The sequence below is a fragment of the Balaenoptera borealis genome (assembly GCF_965194805.1).
Source record: "Balaenoptera borealis genome assembly, chromosome: 16".
NCBI lineage: Eukaryota > Metazoa > Chordata > Mammalia > Artiodactyla > Balaenopteridae > Balaenoptera > Balaenoptera borealis.
The window spans coordinates 30270349-30286634 of NC_138872.1; the positions used below are offsets into that span (position 1 = coordinate 30270349).

Here is a 16286-nt window from a genome sequence, read left to right on the forward strand (position 1 = left end):
TTTATACATAGTAGTTTGTACTTCTTAATCTCCTACTCCTGTCTTGCCCCTCCCCGCTTCCTTCTCCACACTGGTAGCCACTAGTTGTTCTCTATGTCTGTAAGTCTGTTTCTGTTTTGTTATATTCATTTGCTTGTTTAGTTTTTATTTTTATTTTATTTTATTTTATTTATTCTATTCTATTTCCTTCTTTCCTTACTCCCTCCCTTCCTCTCTTCCTGTGCAGCATGCGGGATCTTAGTTCCCCAACCAGGGATCCCATGCCCCCTGCAATGGAAACGCAGAGTCCCAATCACTGGACTGCCAGGGAGGTCCATGTTTATTTTTTACATTCCACATATAAGTGATAACATACAGTATTTGTCTTTCTCTGTCTGATTTATTTTACTAAGCACAATATCCTCCAGGTTCATCCATATTGTGGAAATGACAATTTTTCATTCTTTTTTATGGCTCAGTAGTATTCCTGTGTGTGTGTGTGTTTGTGTGTGTGTGTGTGTTTGTACACACCACATCCTCTTTATCCATTCATCTGTTGATGGGCACTTAGGTTGCTTCCATATCTTGACTGTTGTAAATAATGCTGTTGTGAACATTGGGGTGCATGTATCTTTTCAAAGCAGTGTTTTTGTTTTCTTCGGGTATATACCCAAGAGTGGAATTGTATCATATGGTAGTTCTAGTTTTAGTTTTTTGAGGAACCTCCATACTGTCCTTCTTTGTCTCATGTTACAGTCTTAGTTTTAAAGTCTAAGTTATCTGATATAAGTGTTTGTACCTCAGCTTTCTTTTGATTTCCATTTGCATAAAATTCCTTTTTGCATCCCATTACTTTCAGTCTATGTGTGTGCCTTTAGATCTGAAGTGAGTCTCTCATAGGCAGCATATATATGGGTCTTGTTTTTGTATCCATTCAGCCACTTGGTCTTTTGATTGGAGTATTTAGTCCATTTACATTTAAAGTAATTATTGATAGGAATGTACTTACTGCCATTTTGTTAATTGTTTTGGGGGGTTTTTTGTAGTTCTTTTTTGCTCTTTTTGTTCTCTTGTGATTTGATGACTATTTTTAATGTTATGTTTGGAATCCTTTCTCTTTTTTGTGTGTGTATCTATTATAGATTTTAAGTTGCTGATCTCTTAATTTCAAATGCATTTTAACAACCCTGCATTATTTTTTAACTCCCTCCTCCCATGATTACTGTTTCTGACATCATGTTTTTCATCTCTTTGTTTTGGGTATCCTTTACCTACTTACTGTAGATATAGATGATTTTATTACTTTCGTCTTTTAACTTTCCTACTAGCTTTTGTATGTGGTTTATTTAATACTTTACTGTTTATTTGCCTTTATTGATGAGCTTTTTCCTTTTGTCATTTTTATGTTTCTAGTTGTAGCCTTTTTTTTTTAATAGGAAAACTCAGAAATCCTTAAATTTATTTATTTATTTATTTATTTATATTTTATTCTTGGCTGTGTTGGGTCTTCGTTTCTGTGCGAGGGCCTTCTCCAGTTGCGGCAAGCGGGGGCCACTCTTCATCGCGGTGCGCGGGCCTCTCACTGTCGTGGCCTCTCTTGCGGAGCACAGGCTCCAGACGCACCGGCTCAGTAGTTGTGGCTCACGGGCCTAGCTGCTCTGCGGCATGTGGGATCTTCCCAGACCAGGGCTCGAACCCGTGTCCCCTGCATTGGCAGGCAGATTCTCAACCACTGCGCCACCAGGGAAGCCCCCAGGTAGAGTATTCTTGATTGTAAGTTTTCCCCTTTCATCAATTTAAATATATCATGCTACTCCCTTCTGGCCTGCAGAGTTTCTTCTGAAAATTCAGCTGATAGCCTTATGGAAGTTCCCTAGTACATAGCTTGTTGCTTTTGTCTTGCTGCTTTTTATGTTGTCTCTTTATCTTTTTTTTTTTTTTTTTGCCATTTTAATTACAGTGTGTCTTGGTGTGGTCCTCTTTGGATTGATCCTGTTTGGAATTCTCTGTGCTTCCTAGACCTGGATGTCTGTTTCCTCTCCCAGGTTAGGGAAGTTTTCAGCTGTTACGTCTCCATATATGTTCTCTGCCCCTTTCTCTCTTGGGACCCCTGTAATGCTAATGTTAGTACTCTTTTTTGGCTGCGCTGGGTCTTAGTTGCAGCACACTGGCTCTTCGTTGCAGCATACGGGATCTTTGTTGCAGCGTGCAGGATCTTTTTAGTTGCAGCATGTGGGATCTAGTTCCCTGACCAGGGATCGAACCCAGGCGCCCTGCATTGGGAGTGTGGAGTCTTAGCCACTGGACCACCAGGAAGGTCCCAAATGTTAGTACTCTTGATGTTGTTCTCGCAGTCTCTTAAACTGTCCTCATTTCTTTTTTTTGTTGTTGTTCAGCTTCAGTGATTTCCACTACTTTGTCTTCCAGCTTGCTGATATGTTCCTCTTTATCATTTAATATACTGATGATTCCTTCTAGTGCATTTTTCATTTCAGTTGTTGTATTCTTCATCTCTGGTTCTTCTTTATATTTTCCAACTGTTTGTTTAAAACTGTTAAGTTCTGGGCTTCCCTGGTGGTGCAGTGGTTGAGAATCTGCCTGCTAGTGCAGGGGACACGGGTTCGAGCCCTGGTCTGGGAGGATCCCACATGCCACGGAGCAACTAGGCCCGTGAGCCACAACTACTGAGCCTGTGCGTCTGGTCTGTGCTCCACAACAAGAGAGGCCGCGATAGTGAGAGACCCGCGCACCGCGATGAAGAGTGGCCCCCACTTGCCACAACTAGAGAAAGCCCTCGCACAGAAACAAAGACCCAACACAGCCAAAAATAAATAATAAAATAAATAAATTAAAAAAAAAACAAACTGTTAAGTTCTCACTCTGTTCATCCATTCTTCTCTCAAGTTCTTTGGTCATTTTTACAATCATTGCCTTGAATTCTTTATTGGGTAGAGTGCCTATCTCCACTGTACTTAGTTCTTCTTCTCGGGTTTTATCTTGTTCATTCATTTGGAACATGTTCCTTTGTCACCTCATTATGCCTAATTTGCTGTTTTTATTTCTGTGTATCTGGTAGGTTACATTTCCTGACCTTGGAGAAATGGCTTTTTGTAGGACACGTCCTATGCATCCCAGCAGTGCACTCCCCTCTAGTCACCAGACCTATATGCTCTAGGGGTGCCCACTATATGAATTGCATGGGTCCTTCTGTTGTGGTGGTCTGGTAGGTGTGGCTGGCCCCTGGTCCATTTGGTTGCCAGGCCCTACCTTGTGCGGAGGCTGCTGGCCACTGGTTGGCTGGGCCGGGTCATGAGGCAGCTGGCTGTGGAACCCCGAGGGGGTCCCAGGGCTAGTGCCGGATCACTGGTGGGCAGAGCCGGATTCGGGGGAGGCAGGTTGCAGGGCCAGGGTTCCTGGATGTAGTGTAGCCTGCTGGTGAGTGGGCCCAATTCCTGACATGGCTGGCTGCAGGTTCCAGGATGTCACAAAGCTGGTGCTGCTCCACTGGTGAGTGGGGCTGGACCCTGGGGCACCTGGCTGAGGAGTCCAAGACATCTCAGAGATGGTGTTGGGCCTGTTGGTATGTGGGGCCATGGCTGGTGTTGACCAACTAGTGGGCGGGGCAAGGGCCCAGGGGGTCCTGGGGCTAGTGCCAGCTTGCTGCTAGGAGGAGCTGGGTCCTGGGGTCTCTGGGTGCAGGGCCCCAAGGTCCCAGAGCTGGTTCAACCTGCTGTTGGGTGAGGCTGCTGGCTGAGGGGCCCAAGGTGTCCCAGAGCTGGTGTTGACCTGCTACTGGGCAGAACTGGGTCCTGGGTGAGGGGGTGCCAGGGCTGGTGCCAACCTGCTGGCTTGTTATCTGGGTCCTGACAGGGCAGACTGCAGGGCTGCGGTGGCCTGGGGTTGGTATCCACCAGCTGGTGGGTAGGATTGGGGTACAAGGGATCCCAGGACTGGTGCCTGCCCATCAGTGAGTGAAGCCAGGTCCCCGGGTCTCTGGCTGCAGGGCTAAGTGGTCCCAGAGCTGGTATTGAACCTCTGGTGAATGGGGTCAAGGTCTTAGAGGTTCTGGGGCTAGTGCTGGCTCACTGATGGGCATAGCTGGGTCCTGTGATTTCTGCTGTAGAGCCCTGGGAGTCCTGGAGCTGGTGTTGGCCCTCTGGTGAGTGGGGCCAGATCCCAGCACAGCTGGCTGTTCTCTCTAGGGTGTCCTGAAGCCTGTACCCGCCCACTAGTGCATGGGACCAGATACCAGGCTCACTTGCTGAGGGGCCCAAGGTGTCTTGGAGTTGGCGTTGGCTTGTTGGTGGGTGGAGCTGGGGCCCAGGGGCTCCTGTGGCTAGTGCCTGCCCACTGTTGTCTGACTCTGGTCCCTGGGCTAGTGCCAACTCACAGGTGGGCAGAACCAGGGCCCAGGGTCTCTGGCTGCAGGGCCCTGGGGGTCCTGGAGTTGGTGTGTTGGCTCACTGGTGCGCCTGCCCACTGGTGGGCGGAGCTGGGTCCTAGGGTCTCTGGCTGCAGGTCCCCAGAGTTTCCAGGGCTGGTGCCTGCCCACTGGTGTATAGGGCCAGGTCCTAGGCCCTCTGGTGGACAGGGCCATGTCCCAAGTTGGCTGTGGGCTCAGGAGGTATTAAGGTAGCCTACCTGCTGGTGAGTGGGGCTGTGCCCCTGCCTGGCTAGTTGCTTGGCCTGAGGCGACCCAGTACTGGGGCTGACAGGCTGGTGGGTGGAGCAATGTCCCAGTGCTAATAAGCTAGAGGGAGGATTCCAAAATGGTGCTTGCTAGCACCAATGTGCACGTGGTAGAACGAGCTCCCCAAAATGGCTGCCACCAGTGTCTGTGTCCCCAGAGTGAGCTCCAGTTGCCTCCTGCCTCTCTGGGAGACTCTCCAAGATTAGCAGGTGGGTCTGACCCAGCCTCCTTTCAAATTACTGCTTCTGCTCTGGATCCCGAACTGAAGCATGTGAGATTTTGTATGTGCCCTTTAAGAGGCTATTTCCCACAGCTCTCTGGGACTCCCACAAGTTAAGCCCCCTTGGCCTTCAAAGCCAAGTATTCTGGGGGTTTGTCTTCCTGGTGCAGGACCCCAGTGTGGAGCTCAAACCCGTTGCTGCCTGGGGAGAACCCCTGTAATAAAAATTATCCTCCTGTTGCGTTTTGCCCTCCTGGGGCTATGGGTCTTGACTCTATCGAGACTCCATCCCTCCTGCCCATCTGGTTGTGGTTTCCTTCTTTATATCTTTGTAGATCTTTTCTGCTAGATTCCAGTCTTTCTCATCAATAGTTGCTCTGCAGATAATTCTGATTTTGGTGTGCCTGCGAGAGGCGGTGAGCTCAGGGTCATCCTACTCTACCATCTTGGCCAGGCTCTGTCTCTGGTTTGTTTTTAAATTTTATTTTATGCACATAACCTGTACTATATTTTGGCTTTATATCTCCAGTAGTTTATTCCAGTATGTGCTTTAAGCAGAACAAATACTTCTCCATATTGCTCTTTGTCTTAATTAATCTGCAGTATAAGTTTATACTAAACTATTTTGTTTATTGAAGTAATCTGATTTCATTGTCTCCAGGCTCATCTCTCTCCAGGCCCCAAATTGAATCTTGCCTTAGGTGTGACTCAAAGACAGTAGAATTTAACAATCTGTTTCTCAGCCTTAGTGGTCCTTTTTCATTCTCTACATAAGCTCATCTTTGGAAATGAGCTGCTCTTGAGAGCTTCAGACTCCTATTAATTTTAGGGGTTCCTCTCCCCTTTATTATGGACCTGTATCACGTTTTCTTTCTCCATTGAAGACCTATAATGAAAGTTGATTTCTGGTGTTCCAGGACTTCTTCAGGAGCCCTTCAGCAGTTTTTCAGGTTCTTTTTTCTCACTAGCAAGTATCCAGGGTGTGTGTGCCATTCCTACTCCACCCTCCCTTAGTGGCATGTGTCAAAATTTTTTTTTTAAGTTGAGAATTATATTTTGCTGTTTGTTTGTTTGATTATTTATTTATTTATTTATTTGGCTGCGCCAGGTCTTAGTTGCGGCATGTGGGATCTTTAGAGTTGCGGCGTGCGAACTCTTAGTTGTGGCATGTGGGATCTAGTTCCCTGACCAGGGATCGAACCCAGGCCCCTGCACTGGGAACGTGGAGTCTTAGCCACTGGACCATCAGGGAAGTCCCAGGCATGTGTCAGTTTTTTACTCATCAGCACCCACCTACTCCTGCCTCCTGTGCTTGTCAGATGTCTCCTGCCTGGCTTGCTCATTGCTGCTTTTGTCCATCTCTACAGCTGTCTTCTTCTTTTCTTTGGCTTACTGCCTGACTTCCGTGGCAGCTGCTCTGTCATTGCCTGTCTACCGTTCTGCCCCTTCTCCAACCCTTCACCCCCATTCCTTCCCCTGTAGGTACAACATGTACTGTAGTACTGCACTGTTCTCAATGTCCAGAACTAAGCTCATCACCTTCCCTATGGTATGTCTCAAAGCAATCATCCTCCTGCATATAGCATTGAGATTCATCTAAGTCAGGGACCTGGGCCTTCCTTACCTCTGGCATCTCATTGTTAAGTTTTCAGTTCTGCCCCTCTACACTTATCAGCCCTGCTCTGAGGTCCTCCTGGTTTATTGGCTAGATTATTTCAGAAAGCTTCAGTCAGCAGCCCTTCTAACCTCAAACCACAACAGTTGATCCTCTACCCTGCTGTCAGTCATTGTTTTAAAATCCAAATTGTTATGGTCAACCTCCCTGTGTTAAAGCCTTTGGTGGTTCCTCAGTGTGTTCAGTGGAAAGTCAAAACTTTTTATTGTGGCCTGACAGGCCCCTTTGTGATCTGTTCGCTGCTTCTTCTAGCCTCATCTCCTGCATTTCCTCCACATATCCTCACAGACCCCAGTCTTTCATGTCTGCCATTTTCACGTTCATTTAGCAAATGTTTATCGAGGTCCTGCTTGATGCCCTTACCTAGCTCTTTGCCATTCCTGGAACCAGATAGACCTTTCCAAGCTTCAAAGTCCTCTTTGCTTTAAAGACTTTTTCTTGTTTCTGACCCTTCTCCTGGCTAACTGCTCTTTATCCTTCCAAGTTCATCTCAAGCATTACCCCCCCTGAAAATTCCTTCTGTGGTGTGCAGTTTTACTACCTCGCCTTAGTGTTAATTGACTAACATTATGCCAGGTGATAATTCAGGGTTTGAAATAAATAGCTTATTTGTGCCTCACTGCTGATTAGTGAACTACTTGATGTCAATCTATACCTAGTCCCTATCTAATCTGTCTGTGTATTCCCATTATCTGGCTGGAGGTTTTTTGTTTTTTGGAATATTTATTTATTTATTTTATTTGTTTATTTTTTTGTCTGCTTGGGTCTTTGTTGCTGCGCGCAGGCTTTCTCTAGTTGTGGCGAGCGGGGGCTACTCTTCGTTGCGGTGTGGAGGCTTCTCATTGCAGTGGCTTCTCTTGTTGTGGAGCACCGGCTCTAGGCATGTGGGCTTCAGTAGTTGTGGCTTGCGGGCTCTAGAGCACAGGCTCAGTAATTGTGGTGCACGAGCTTAGTTGCTCCACGGCATGTGGGATCTTCCCGGGCCAGGACTCGAACCCGTGTCCCCGACATTGGCAAGAGGGAACTTTAGAGTTTTAAAAGCCCTGAGTTTGAATCCTAGTAGGCACTTAATAGGTATGTGGCCTTGGACAAATTCCTTAACCTCTGTGATCTTTATTCATTTGTAGAATGGAAAAACAGTAACTCAGAAGGTGGTTGTGGGGATTAATTGGGTTAAAGTATATAGAATGCCTCATACAAATGCCTAGCATATAGCAGGCAACCAAGGATTATAGTTGTAAAAATAGTTTTTGATCTTAATAATAAATAACATAATGTTGATGAGTGAACAGTTAGCTGAAGGAACTGAACTCTCCATCTAGGTGCCTTTTTCTCAAATCAGAGAACCTGAAAAGCTCTAGAAGAAGGCTCAGGCAGAGCATAACACTCCTAGCTGCCACTTCTTTGTTTCTTCCACATCTGGGAGACATCTTTCAACAGTCTTTAAGCTTTTGAAGGGTCAAACAGTGATATGTGAAGAAAAGTCCGGTAGACCTGGATTTGAATTCTACTTCTACAACTACCAGCTATGTGACCATCTCTCAATTTCTTTATCTTCAAAATGGGAATATGAAGAGTATCTCTCATGTAGAGTTGCTCTGAGATTTAACTGAGATAAAAGGCCAAATATTGAGATAAATTGTACCTGATACTTGATCATATTTTATCAATGTATTGAATATTGAATGCTTAACTTTGTATAGATGGACTCTTAATGGAAGCTATCACAGCCAGGGTCTATACTCTGGAGAATGTGCAGATTGGCTGAGCTCTCCTTTGCTAGTGGGAACTTCATAATATTAATTCTTTGTAACATATTTTCTTTAGCAGATGTATGCAACATTGTGCTTCCTAGGAAGAGCACCAAGGAAAATGCATTTCAGAGCACCCTCATTATTTCCATTCCTTATCCATAGCAAGTCATAATGTTAGGAGTTGGTCTTCTTATTCTTTATAACTATCTGTATCAGGATTGGGGTTGGTTGCATATATTAGAAAATAGATTTATTTCTTTCTTGTATATATGAAATCTGAAAGTAAGCAGGGCTGGTATGGCAGTTCAACAGTGTCATCAGAGAACTTGGTCTCTTTCTAGCTCTCTATTCTATTATCCTGAAAGTCACTTCAGGGTCCATAATGGCTGCTGGGGCTCTAATCATCACATCTGAATTCTAGATTACAGGAGAGAGAGGACAGGGAAAAAAGACTCCCTACCTCCCTCCCTGTTAAACCACCTTCCTAGAGATCTCATAATACACTTTAGCTTATATCTCCTTGGCCAGAATTTAGTCACTTGTCTACACCTAGCTGAGGAATGGGCGTGTTCTCCTTAGTACTAGCATCCAGTTTTCTTTCTTTCTTCCTCTCCTTGTTCTTAGGTGAGGGTGGCATGTCTCTCCGGACCTCAGGGTCCATTGACAGGGAGTGTACATCTGGGCAAGGAGTGTTTGTCTTTGGCCAGAAGCTCAAAAATTCTTTCTCTACTAGATACTCAATATGCCTGTGATGATTCCTTCATCTTGGGTGCAGTATATATATTTCAAATAATCTACCCTTGAAATGTGTGTAAGCATGTATAATTGATTGCAATTCAAGAGAGACTCCCTCCCCCACAAGGTACACAGCATGGTAAGTTGTAATAACACCAATATCAGCATCATAGGATTGGGAAGGATTAAGTGAGAGGAAGCATACCAAGTGCTCAGTGCAAACTGGGCTTTGAGATGGGAGGGCAAGTGTGAGTGATTTAACAGCCAATGGACACTGCCTACCATCCATGTCCCCACTGCAGAATTCAGCCTCCACATGATTCCCTGGGGAATGTCTCAGATCTGCTATGCTGAATTTGAATTTTAAGAACATTTAGGAAATGTTCTTAGACACTAAAATATTAGGAAAACAATAGCTATAATTTTTCAGAACTTCCTTTGTTGTTTGTCCTAAGGCTTTTAAGTATTGCTAATGGCATCTTGGTTTTCCTTTGTTATTTGAATGTTAAACTTTCCTGGTTTATCTCCCTAATGTATGTGCAGTGGAAACAAATTTTTTTAAGTAAGAAATGTTTTTGTAATGAAAAAAGAACTGTATATTAGCCTTTTGTCTGGGTGTGGTAGGGTAGGAGAAAGGATACAGTGTGTATGCCATTGTGTCCAATAAATTAGGGAACTGCCCAGACCTTCATGACTCATCTCCCAAAGCCTCCCTGCTCATTTATTCTATACTCACATAACCAAAGGCTTATTATTCACAAGGTGTTTGAAAAAAATGAAAAATGTATAAGCTTGAGTTTCTTCCATTATTTGGCTTTCCTGGAGTATATAATTCTGTCTTTACTCAGGCCTTTGTTGCCCAATCAAAAATAACGTATAAGGACTTCCTCGTGGCGCAGTGGTTAATAATCCGCCTGCCAGTGCAGGGGACACAGGTTCAAGCCCTGGTCTGGGAAGATCCCATATGTCGTGGAGCAACTAAGCCCGTGCGCCACAACTACCAAGCCTGTGCTCTAGAGCCCGCGAGCCAGAACTACTGAAGCCCGTGTGCCTAGAGCCCGTGCTCCACAACAAAGAGAAGCCACTGCAATGAGAAGCCCGCGCACCGCAACAAAGAGTAGCCCCCACTCACCGCAACTAGAGAAAGCCTGCGCACAGCGATGAAGACCCAACACAGCCAAAAATTAATTAATTAATTAATTAATATTAAAAATGTGTAAGATAGAAGAGGAAATCATATACAGTTAACTCCTACCTAACAAAAGCAAACAGAAAGACTGGTTAAAATGATTGTGGTATACCCATATGATAAAGCACTATGCAGCTATTGAAAAGAAAAGTAGCTGGAAAGTATTGATGTGGAAGATGTCCAGGATTTATTATTTAAGTAAAAATGCAAGCTGTAGACAGCAGATCTACTATCCTGTTTATTTATTTATTTTTTATGTGTAGGTATATAATTTTATAGTATAGAAAATCTCTAAAGGATAAGAAAAAGTATTTAGTGATCACTTTTGGGAAATGGGACAGGCAGGAGGTGAATGAGACTTAGATTTTTCTTTATATCCATCTGTTCTGTTTGTATGTCTTGTTGTTGTTGTTTTTTGGCTGCGCCATGCCCAGCTTGCAAGATCTTAGTTCCCTGACCAGGGATTGAACCCGGGCCATGGCAGTGAAAGCACTGAGTCCTAACCACTAGACCACCAGGGAATTCCCTGTTTGTATGTCAAGTAATGAGCATGCTTTATTTATTTATTTTAATAGCTTATAATTTCAGTGAAGGGGAGGAGGACCAATGTCTTTCCTATATAAGAAAAGTAATCTTTTAATAAATAACATTAAAAGATTCCACTCATTTCAGCTAGAAGATGAGTAAGGTCTAAGGATCTAACATAAAAGATGGTAACTATATTTGACAACACTCTATTATATAAATGAAATTTGCTAAGAGATTAGAACTTAAATTTTCTCTCCCCCCAAAAAAGATAAACAGGTGAGGTGATGAATGTATTAATTAACTAGATGGGGGAAATTCTTTCACAATGTATGTGTATATAGAATCACCACAATGTACACTTTAAATATCTTATAATTTTATATGTCAGTTTTACCTTAGTGAAGCTGAAATTTAAAAAAAAAAAAGATTCCATTCACAATGGTAATATAATATAAAAAAACCAGGAAGAAATGAATAGGACAAAAAATACAGTAACACTTTGAACATAAAAACTTGAATAAATGGGCAAAATACTATGTCCCAAGTTTATGCAGTGCAATACCATGAAAATACCAGTTCTCTCAGAACTGATTTTTGTAAGCAGCCTTTTATTATAAACATTTCAAATGTAGAGAAGAGTTGAGAGAATTTTATATCCACCCAGCTAAATTCTACAATTAACATTTTACTCTACTGTATCTGTCTATCCATCCCCTGTATTCATCAATTCATATTGTTTTTAATGTATTTCAAAGTAAGTTGTGTATATCAGTGTACTTCTTCCCAGTTATTTAAGCATACATATCATTTACAACATGTGTTTATGGGTGGAATCTTTTTAGAGAGAAAATTTATGTACAGTGAAATGGACAAATCTTAAGTTATCATTCAGTGAGTTCTGAAAAATGCATACACCCACACAACCCATTTCCCTGTCAAGATACAGAGTATTACTGTTGTCCACGAAGTACCCTCATGTTCCTTTTCAGTAAATCCTCCATCTCTTTCCCAGGCAACCATTGTTCTGATTTTTCCACCACAGATTAGTTTTGCTTTTTCCAGAACTTCATCTGTGTGGAGTCATATGTTATGTACTCTTTTGTGTAAGGCTTTTTTCACTCAGCATGATGTTTTTTAGATTCATCCATGTTTTTGTGTGTATCAGTAGTTCTTTCCTTTTTATTACTAATATTCCATTGTGAGAAAAAAACACTTTCCGTTTATATATTCTGTTAGTGATAGTCACTTGGATTATTTTCAGCTTTTTGTTACAAACATTCTTGTACTAGTCTTTTTTTGGGCATATGTTCTTATTTCTCTTGTGTAAATATTATAGAAATGGGATTATTGGGTCATGAAGCTAGGTGTATATTTAGTTTTAAAAGAAGTCGTCAGACAAACTAATTTTTTTTTAAATTTTATTTATTTATTTATTTATTTATGGCTGTGCTGGGTCTTCATTTCTGTGCGAGGGTTTTCTCTAGTTGCGGCAAGTGGGGGCCACTCTTCATCGCGGTGCGCGGGCCTCTCACTATCGCGGCCTCTCTTGTTGCGGAGCACAGGCTCCAGACGCGCAGGCTCAGTAATTGTGGCTCACGGGCCTAGTTGCTCCGCGGCATGTGGGATCTTCCCAGACCAGGGCTCGAACCCGTGTCCCCTGCATTGGCAGGCAGATTCTCAACCACTGCGCCACCAGGGAAGCCCAGACAAACTAATTTTAAAAATAAAATAAAAGTATCACAAATAGGTCATCTAAAAATCATGCTGTGACAAGGCAGAACCATTCCTACTATTAGAATTTGTGCACAGGCTTCCTGGCATCGCGCAGACTATAGCTGAAAGGGAGGGCTGGTTTCCTTCTGACGTTTGATAGTGCATATTTCCCTCAGATTCAAACTATTTAACTGTTCATCTGTGTCAAGACTAGGCCTTCGTCATAGAACCAGCTTTCAAAATCCTCAATTCAGAGAGAGGTATGGGGAAGAGATAAATTTGGGAGAGTATGGGATGTCAATAAATCAGATGTGACAGAGAGGTTGAGGGATTTAACAACAAAGAAGTCATGTGTGTGTGTGTGTGTGTGTGTGTGTGTGTGTGTGTGAGAGTGAGAGAGAGGGAGAGAGACAGACACACACAGAGAAGGGTGGGGAAGAGAGGAAGAGAAAGGGGGATGGGCGAAGGAGAAAGAAATACCAGTCGGCTTTTCCTCTTGTGAATTTTTTAAAAAATTTATCTATTTATTTATTTATGGCTGCATTGGGTCTTAGTTGCAGCATGCAGGATCTTTCGTTGCGTCATGCAGGCTCTTGGTTGCAGTGCACGGGCTTCTCTCTAGTTGCGGTGCATGGGCTCTCTAGTTGTGACGCATTGGCTCTCTAGTCGTGGTGCACGGGCTTAGTAGTTGGAGTGCATGGGCTTAGTTGCCCCGCGGCATGTGGGATCTTAGTTCCCCAACCAGGGATCGAACCCACATCCCCTGCATTGGAAGGCGGATTCTTAACCACCAGACCACCAGGGAAGTCCCTCCTCTCATGAATTTTGAGTTTTTTGCGAAAGTTATTATTATTGTTTTTTTGGCTGCGTGGGGTCTTCGTTGCTGCACGTGGGCTTCCTCTAGTTGCGGAGAGCGGGGGCTACTCTTTGTTGCAGTGTGCAGGCTTCTCATTGCAGTAGCTTCTCTTGTCACAGAGCACCGGCTCTAGGCATATGGGCTTCAGTAGTTGTGGCACGTGGGCTCAGTAGTTGTGGCATGTGGGCTCAGTAGTTGTGGCTCGCAGGCTCTAGAGTGCAGGCTCAGTAGTTGTGACGCATGGGCTTAGTTGCTCCGCGGCATGTGGGATCTTCCTGGACCAGGGATGGAGCCCGTGTCCCCTGCACTGGCAGGCGGATTCTTAACCACTGCGCCACCAGGGAAGTCCCACAAAAGTTATTTTTAAGATGGTTCAAAATAGAAAAAAAAGGCATGTGTGCTGAAATAAAATGATCTCCAAAGAGCCTCATTTTGTTTAACAGCTGCATAGTATTCCATTTTATGAATATGCCATAATTTATTTAAACACGTCCCCCTCTCCCATTGATAAACATTTAGGTTATTTTCAGTCTCTTTCTATTGCAGACTATGTTTCATTGAATAACCTGTATATTGGTCACTTTAAAAGTATGGGTAACACCCACAGCCAACATTGTCCTCAATGGTGAAAAACTGAAACCATTTCCACTAAGATCAGGAACAAGACAAGGTTGCCCACTCTCACCACTATTATTCAACATAGTTTTGGAAGTGTTAGCCACAGCAATCAGAGAAGACAAAGAAATAAAAGGAATCCAAATCGGAAAAGAAGAAGTAAAGCTGTCACTGTTTGCAGATGACATGATACTATACATAGAGAATCCTAAAGATGCTACCAGAAAACTCCTAGAGCTAATCAATGAATTTGGTAAAGTAGCAGGATACAAAATTAATGCACAGAAATCTCTTGCATTCCTATACACTAATGATGAAAAATCTGAAAGTGAAATTAAGAAAACACTCCCATTTACCATTGCAACAAAAAGAATAAAATATCTAGGAATAAACCTACCTAAGGAGACAAAAGACCTGTATGCAGAAAATTATAAGACACTGATGAAAGAAATTAAAGATGATACAAATAGATGGAGAGATATACCATGTTCTTGCATTGGAAGAATCAACATTGTGAAAATGACTCTACTACCCAAAGCAATCTACAGATTCAATGCAATCCTTATCAAACTACCACTGGCATTTTTCACAGAACTAGAACAAAAAATTTCACAATTTGTATGGGAACACGAAAGACCCCGAATAGCCAAAGCAATCTTGAGAACGAAAAATGGAGCTGGAGGAATCAGGCTCCCTGACTTCAGACTATATTACAAAGCTACAGTAATCAAGACAGTTTGGTACTGGCACAAAAACAGAAATATAGATCAGTGGAACAGGATAGAAAGCCCAGAGATAAACCCACGCACATATGGTCACCTTATCTTTGATAAAGGAGGCAAGCATATACAGTGGAGAAAAGACAGCCCATTCAATAAGTGGTGCTGGGAAAATTGGACAGGTACATGTAAAAGTATGAAATTAGAACACTCCCTAACACCATACGCAAAAATAAACTCAAAATGGATTAAAGACCTAAGTGTAAGGCCAGATACTATCAAACTCTTAGAGGAAAACATAGGCAGAACACTGTATGACATAAATCACAGCAAGATCCTTTTTGACCCAGCTCCTAGAGAAATGGAAATAAAAACACAAATAAACAAATGGGACCTAATGAAACTTAAAAGCTTTTGCACAGCAAAGGAAACCATAAACAAGACCAAAAGACAACCATCAGAATGGGAGAAAATATTTGCAAATGAAGCAACTGACAAAGGATTAATCTCCAAGATTTACAAGCAGCTCATGCAGCTCAATAACAAAAAAACGAACAACCCAATCCAAAAATGGGCAGAAGACCTAAATAGACATTTCTCCAAAGAAGATATATACAGATTGCCAACAGACACATGAAAGAATGCTCAACATCATTATTCATTAGAGAAATGCAAATCAAAACTACACTGAAAAAATAAAAACAAAACAAACAAAAAAACTACAATGAGATATCATCTCACACCGGTCAGAATGGCCATCATCAAAAAATCTAAAAACAATAAATGCTGGAGAGGGTGTGGAGAAAAGGGAACACTCTTGCACTGTTGGTGGGGATGTAAATTGATACAGCCACTATGGAGAACAGTATGGAGGTTCCTTAAAAAACTAAAAATAGAACTACCATACGTCCCAGCAATCCCGCTACTGGGCATATACCCTGAGAAAACCATAATTCAAAAAGAGTCATGTACCAAAATGTTCATTGCAGCTCTATTTACAATAGCCAGGACATGGTAGCAACCTAAGTGTCCATCATCGGATAAAGAAGATGTGGCACATATATACAATGGAATATTGCTCAGCCATAAAAAGAAACGAACTGGAGGTATTTGTAGTGAGGTGGATGGAGTTAGAGTCTGTCATACAGAGTGAAGTAAGTCAGAAAGAGAAAAACAAATACAGTATGCTAACACATATATATGGAATCTAAGGGGGAAAAAAAGGTCATGAAGAACCTAGTGGCAAGACGGGAATAAAGACACAGACCTACTAGAGAATGGACTTGAGGATATGGGGAGGGGGAGGGGTAAGATGTGACAGGGTGAGAGAGTGTCATGGACATATATACACTACCAAATGTAAAATAGATAGCTAGTGGGAAGCAGCTGCATAGCACAGGGAGATCAGCTCGGTGATTTGTGACCACCTAGAGGGGTGGGATAGGGAGGGTGGGAGGGAGGGAGATGCAAGAGGGAAGAGATATGGGAACATATGTATATGTATAACTGATTCACTTTGTTATAAAGCAGAAACTAACACACCATTGTAAAGCAATTATACTCCAATAAAGATGTTTAAAAAAAAAAAAAGTATGGGTATATCTGTAAAATTC

The 16286-nt window shown here is 42.8% G+C and overlaps 1 protein-coding gene and 1 long non-coding RNA gene across 3 annotated transcripts in view; both read left to right on the plus strand.

Moving 5' to 3' along the window:
- Positions 1 to 16286, plus strand: part of PTPRA (protein tyrosine phosphatase receptor type A) — a 184872-nt gene that overhangs the window by 93520 nt on the left and 75066 nt on the right. The gene's annotated exons all lie outside the window — the stretch shown is intronic.
- Positions 11518 to 16286, plus strand: part of LOC309612911 — a 130209-nt gene continuing 125440 nt past the window's right edge. Inside the window, exons 1-2 of the long non-coding RNA XR_014235402.1 lie at positions 11518 to 12160; positions 12472 to 16269. This is a non-coding gene — a long non-coding RNA (uncharacterized lncRNA). The remainder of the gene's footprint in view (positions 12161 to 12471; positions 16270 to 16286) is intronic.